The following is a 6,848-nucleotide window of genomic DNA, read 5'->3' on the forward strand; positions in this document are numbered from 1 at the left end:
TTAAGTCTATTTTAATTTATTACTTTTTATTTAAAAAATTTTTTATTATAGTTGATTTAGAATGTTCTTTCATGGAGTTCCTGTCATGGCACAGTGGTTAATGAATCTGACTAGGAACCACGAGGTTGCAGGTTCAATCCCTGGCCTTGTTCAGTGGGTTAAGGATCCAGCATTGCTGTGAGCTGTGGTGTAGGTTACAGATGTGGCTCAGATCCCTCGTTGCTTGGTTCTGGTGTAGGCCAGTGGCTACAGGTCTGATTAGACCCTAGCCTGGGAATCTCCATATGCCACGGGGCAGCCTAGAAAAGGCAAAAAGACAAAAACCAAAAAAACAAAAAAAACCACAATGTTCCTTCAATTTCTGCTGTTCAGCACAGTGACCCAGTCATACATATATGCACATTCTTTTTTTATACTATCTTCCATCATGTTCAAACCCGAGAAATTAGACAGAGTTCCTGTGCTGTAGAACCCCATTGCTTATCCATTTCAAATCTTATTTTTTAAATTAAACATTTAACACTATTTGCTTCAGATCTCACATTTTATACAGATTTGAAATATACTGATAGAATTTGCCTTTTATGGCACCTCAGCTCCATCCCATTCTGAAATCCAGGAGGAGCCTATGGTACCCTCCCAAGGACAAAAGCCTTTCTGTGTCCTCCATTTCCTGTTTGTAGGGAAAATGTTTCAGCCTCCTAGACAGTCCCTGAGATCCAAAGACAGTGACTAATTAGGGGAATAAGGACATCAAGAAAGAAGCAGAAGGTCCCTGAGTCATACTGTGTCTTTCTTTTTGCCCTCACTTCCCTAATCAGTCACTGTTTGAATCACAAAAAAGACTTGTGGTTGCTATGGGGGAAAGGGAGGGAGGGGCTGGATGGGGAGTTTGGGGTTGGTAGATGTAAACTATTACATTTAAATGGATAAGCAATGAGATCCTACTGTATAGCACAGGGAACTAAACCCAGTCTCTTGGGATAGACCATGATGGAGGATAATGAGAAAAAAGAATGTATGTATAAGTGTGACTGAATCACTATGCTGCACAGCAGAAATTGACACAACACTATAAATCGACTATCCTCTAATACATTTTTTTATTAAAAAGAAAGAAACGTAGTTCAGCAATGTGGCCTGAGCCAGGTTCCTACTTGGTGAAGTACATAACAATCTGATACCTGGCTCTGAGTTTTCTACAGAACTAGGGCCCCCAGCAGATGGAGGATACTAATTTCAGGCTGAGTTCCAGTCCCAGACTGGTTCGACTAGAAGATTGATGATTGTTTCCTCATCACAAACCAATCAGAGGGAGGTCACACACCTTGCAGTCCCCACCACCTAAATTTTGCCTATAAAAATTTCCTTTAACCCCCTGGGGAGTTCATGATTTTGAGCTAGAGTCACTGGTTATTCTCCTTTTTTTGCCCTGCAATAAACCTTTCTCACCTCAAATTCAGTCCTTTTGGTTTGTTGACCTCACTGCATGTCATTACAAGAGCTTGGGTTCAACATCAAATTCTCTGCATCCTTGTCTCCCTGAAGCAAACAATGTCATTAAGTTGATGGATCTCCTTTCTTTAATGTTTCCATAACATCAATATTGATTTACATTATCCATAACCAACTTTCTTAAAAGCTTATTTAGGAGTTCCATCATGGCTCAGCAGTAATGAACCCAAAAACTTTCATGTGGTTGCAGGGTCAATCCCTGGCCTTGCTCCTGGGTTAACAGTCCTGTTTTGGCATGAGCTGCACTGAAGACTGCAGATGTGGCTCAGAGCCCACATTTCTGTGGCTGTGACATGCCAGCAACTACAGCTCTAGCCTTTATTCAAGCCCTAGCCTAGGACTTCCATATACCTCAGGTGCAGCCCTAAAAAGACAAAGAAAAAAAAAGCCTGCTTAAACATGATGCTGTTTATGGTACCTCTAAATATACTTGTCTACCAAAACACTGGGATTAGGTCTTTGTAAAGTACATACTACATGAAATATTTTACTGATGTGCAGTATTACAAAAGGGAATATATCATTTTATTTGGTTGATAAATTTATATATATATATTTTATAAGAATTTGATGAATTGTAAATGTGTATTTAAAAGATATTTAGGGAGCTCCCATCATGGTGCAGTGGTTAGGAATCCAACTAGAAACCATGAGGTTGCGGGTTTGATCCCTGCCTTTGCTCAATGGGTTAAGGATCTGGCATTGCTGTGAGCTGTGGTGTAGGTCACAGAGAACATTCAGAAATCAGTTGCATTTCTATATACTAACAATGAAATATTAGAAAAGGTGTAAAAACCACAATACCTTTTAAAATCACACCCCCAAAAATTAAGCAACTGGGAATAAACCTAACAAAAGAGGTGAAAGACTCATATGCTGAATACTATAAAACATTAATCAAGGAAATTTAAGAGGATTCAAAGAAATGGAAAGATATTCTATGCTTCTGGGTTGGAAGAATTAATATCATAAAAATGGCCATGCTGCCCAAAGCAGTCTATAGGTTCAATGCAATCCCTATCAAATTACCCATGATGTATTTCCCAGAACTAGAACAAACTATCCAAAAATTTATATGGAACCATAAAAGACCCAGAATTGCCAAAGCAAACCTGAGGAACAAAAGCCAAGCAGAAGGCATAACTCTCCCAGACTTTAGGCAATATTAAAAAGCCACAGGCATCAAGACAGTGTGGTACTGATACCAAAACAGACAGACAGACCAATGGAACAGAATAAGGAACCTAGAAATAAACCCAGACACCTATAGTCAATTAATCTTTGACAAAGGAGGCAAGAACACAAAATGGGGAAAAGATAGCCTATTCAGCAGGAATTGCTGGGAAACATGGAAAAACTACATGCAAATCAATGAAACTAGAACACACTCTCACACCATGCACCAAAATAAACTCAAAAAAGCTGAAAGACTTAAATATAAGACAAGACCCCACCAAACTCCTGGAAGAGAATATAGGCAAAACATTCTCTGACATCAACCTTACAAATGTTTTCTTAGGACAATCTCCAAAAGCAACAGAAATCAAAGCAAAAATGAACCAATGGGACCTAAACAAACTGACAAGGTTTTGCATAGCAAAGGAAACCATATAAAATACAAAAAGACAACATGTGGAATGGGAGAAATAGTTTCTAATGATGCAACTGACAAGGGATTAATCTCTAAAATACACAAGCAACTTATAAGATTCAACAGCAAAAAAGCCCCTACAAACAAATTGAAACATGGGCAGAAGACCTGAAAAGACATTTCTCCAAAGAAGACATACAGATGGCCAGCAGGCACAAGAAAATGTGCTCAACAACACTAATTATTAGAGAAATGCAAATCAAAAGTCTAATCAGCTACCACCTTACACTAGTCAAAAGTCCAACATTAACAAGTCAATATAAAACAAATGCTGGAGAATATACAGAGAAAAGGAAATTTTCCTTCACTGTTGATGGGAATGTAAAATTTCAGGTCTAGATGTTGCATTTTGCCACATGTTCCAATCTACACTCCAAATGGATGACACAAATATTAAGAATAGATTGATTTGCTGAGGACCCTCCTCATGGCCCTTTGGATGTCTCTGTTCCTCAGGCTGTAGATGAAGGGGTTCAGCATGGGGGTGACCACAGTGTACAACACTGAGGCCACTGCATCCTTTCTGGGAGAATGTGAGACAGCTGAGCTGAGATACACCCCAAAGCCTGTTCCATAAAATAAACAAACACCTGCCAGATGAGAGCCACAAGTGGAGAAGGCTTTATACCTCCCACCTGATGAGGGGATTCTCAGAATGGAGGAAATGATTTTATAGTAAGAGAAAAAGATCCCTGAGACTGGAATCCCACCAAAAATGGCACCAACAAAATACATGATTAAGTTATGGGTGAGAGTGTCAGAACAGGCTAGCTTGAGGAGTAGAGAAGGGTCACAGAAGAAATTAGAAATTTCCACATCCTTGAAGCAGGGAAGTTGTATCACAATCCAATTGTGCACCTGGGAGTCCAAAAGGCTGACCAAAAAAGACACCAAAAGTAAGAAGCAACATAGGGGTGGGTTCATGATGACTGGTAGTGCAGTGGGTGACAGATGGCCACAAACCTGTCATAGGCCATCACAGTTAGAAGTGTACATTCCATAGCCCCCAAAATTATAAAAACAGACATCTGAATTAAGCAGCCTGTATAGGAGATGACTGTGCTGTGAGTGTGGATGTTCACAATCATCTTGGGGACAGTGGTGGAGATGAAACCCATGTCAGTCAAGGACAGGTTGCAGAGGAAGAAGTACATGGGGGTGTGGAGGTGGGAGTCGGAGGTGACAGCCAGGATGATGAGCAGGTTCCCCAGCATGGTGACCAGGTACATGGACAGGAACAGGACAAAGAGGAAGGGCTGCAGTTCTGGGTCATCTGAGAGTCCCAGAAGGAAGAATTTGGAGACACTTGTTAGATTTCCACTTCTATATAGTTTGGACACCTTTTTTTAGAGAAAAGAGGGTCAACATTAGGGAAATTAGTAGATGGGCATGCAGCACTTTGTTCATATTTCAGATTCAAGCAATTCATTTCTAAGTTCATATCCCCCCAGGATCTGTAGCAGTATTTCTCAGTGTGACAATTTCTATCTGCTTAGAATTGTTTCCTTACTGGTTTTCATTTATTTGCCTTTTTCTACACACACTTACTTTATAGAAACTTTACTAAACAGTAACAGAAGAGAGGGAATATATAAATACATGATCATGGTAATATAGACTACTTATTTAGAAAAAAATACAGAATAAGAAATGCACTATCCCCTCTAAGAATAAAATAAAGTTCCACATTGAACTAATTACAACAGTTAAATAAAACTTATTTTTCAAATACATTCTAGATATTTCCTTTATTTACAATATTTGCAAATACTATGTAAAATGTGGATTTATGCAAACTGCATTCTAAATTAAATTTGAATGTTTGTAATCAGATTTTTTGTGATAGTTATCTTCAGGAGTTGAGTCATTTTTTTATTTTCTGTCTTCCCCCTTTCATGAAATTAATGATTGTTCAAATATCAGGGTTGTGTTTTAAATGTCATTTAATATATTCTTCATAACTCTAGCTCTGCTGGAATTAAAAAATCAACCAGCATCATTTCATTAAGTGCACATAATCATACAGCCTTGATGACTAAGAAGATCACATTGTTAACAGAGCTTCTCTCAATGATTAAACAATAATGACATTTAAGGAACACTCTCTGAGTTTTTTTATTTTAGATGAAGTTGTTTGTTGCAACTCAATTCAATCTCAGTAAAACATCCCCCACATGGGACCATGCTAGTTTTTGTACTCTCTTCTGAAGTGGCCTGATAACATTAGTTCACTGGTTTTCCTTTTATCCAGTTTATTAAGGTATGATTGACAAAATTGCATATTTGGGTTATACAACAAGAAGTTTCTTTAAATTAGATAATATGATAATTTCTCACACAAAGACACATGCTGTATGCTAGACAATCAGGACTCATTCATTTATAACAGAAATTCTATACCCTTTGACCAACAACTCTCCATTTCCCCCAACCCTACCCCTTACAACTACAGTTCTAATTGATGGTTTTATTAATTGGATTTTCTTAGGTTCCACCCCTAAGGAAAAATCACATATTATTTTTCTTTCCATGCCTGATCTATTTTAATAAGCATAATGTCCTCCAGTTACATTCATATTGTCACAAACGGCAGGATTTCCTTCTTTTTACTGCTGAATAGCATTCTATTGTCTCTGTATACACAGCACATTTTCTTTATCCATTCCTGGGTCTGTAGATCAGTTTTTTGCATATTCTTACTATTGTGAAAAATTACAATGAACTTAGGAGTACAGATATCTCTTTGAGGTACTGATTTCTTTTCCTTTGGACATTTTCCCTGCAGTGATATTGCTGGATGATAGAGTAGCTCTATTCCAATCAATAGCAATGTTTTTGTTTTTTGTTTTTTGCTTTTTTATTTTTGCTTTTTAGGGCCACACCCACAGTATATGGAGGTTCCCAGGCTAGGGCTCAAATCAGAGCTGTAGCCTCTGGCCTGCACCAAGGACACAGCAAAGCCAGATCTGAGCTGCATCTGTGACCCACACACAGCTCACAGCAACACCAGATCCTTAACCCACTGAGAGAAGCCAGGGATCAAATATGCATCTTCATGGATGCTAGTCATATTTGTTTATGCTGAGCCATGATGGGAACTCCTCAATTAATAATGGTTTTTAATTTTTGAGGAACCTCCATTCTCTTTTCCATAATGGCTGTACCAATATTCACTTCCACCAACCAAGTACTAAGGTTCCCTTTTCTCCACATCCTCAGCAACACTTGCTGTTGTTTGGATTTTTGTTAATAGCCATCACAATAGATATGAGGTGATATTTGATTGAGGTTTTGTCCAGTGTTCCTGATATTAGCAATGTTGAATACATCTTCATATACCTGGTAGTCTTGTTTTCCTGATGATAAACCCTCTTACTTACAGTTGAGGGGTTTAACACCAGGGGAGGTCTAACAGCCTGCCTAAGACCCAGGCTTCTCATGTTTAGCTAATAGATTTTTACATCAATCCCTCCAAATAAAGGGACTGCAATTCTATTCTGCTACCTGAAGGTAATTCAATTTCATTATTTTGGCATGTTGCTCTATGGTTTAATTGAAAAGACATTGAATATAAATAATATAACTATATCTGGGTAGTTTCTATACTATGAAATTATCATAATTAATACAACCTTAGAGGACAGTAAAAGTTGGAAAAATCCTTAATATTGCTTAGATCACT

At 38.1% G+C, this 6,848-nt stretch overlaps 1 pseudogene; it reads right to left on the minus strand.

The window, feature by feature from the left end:
- Positions 3,533–6,606, minus strand: LOC110259643 (annotated as a pseudogene).

Source organism: Sus scrofa, chromosome 2 (assembly GCF_000003025.6).
Source record: "Sus scrofa isolate TJ Tabasco breed Duroc chromosome 2, Sscrofa11.1, whole genome shotgun sequence".
In the NCBI taxonomy this organism is placed as follows: domain Eukaryota; kingdom Metazoa; phylum Chordata; class Mammalia; order Artiodactyla; family Suidae; genus Sus; species Sus scrofa.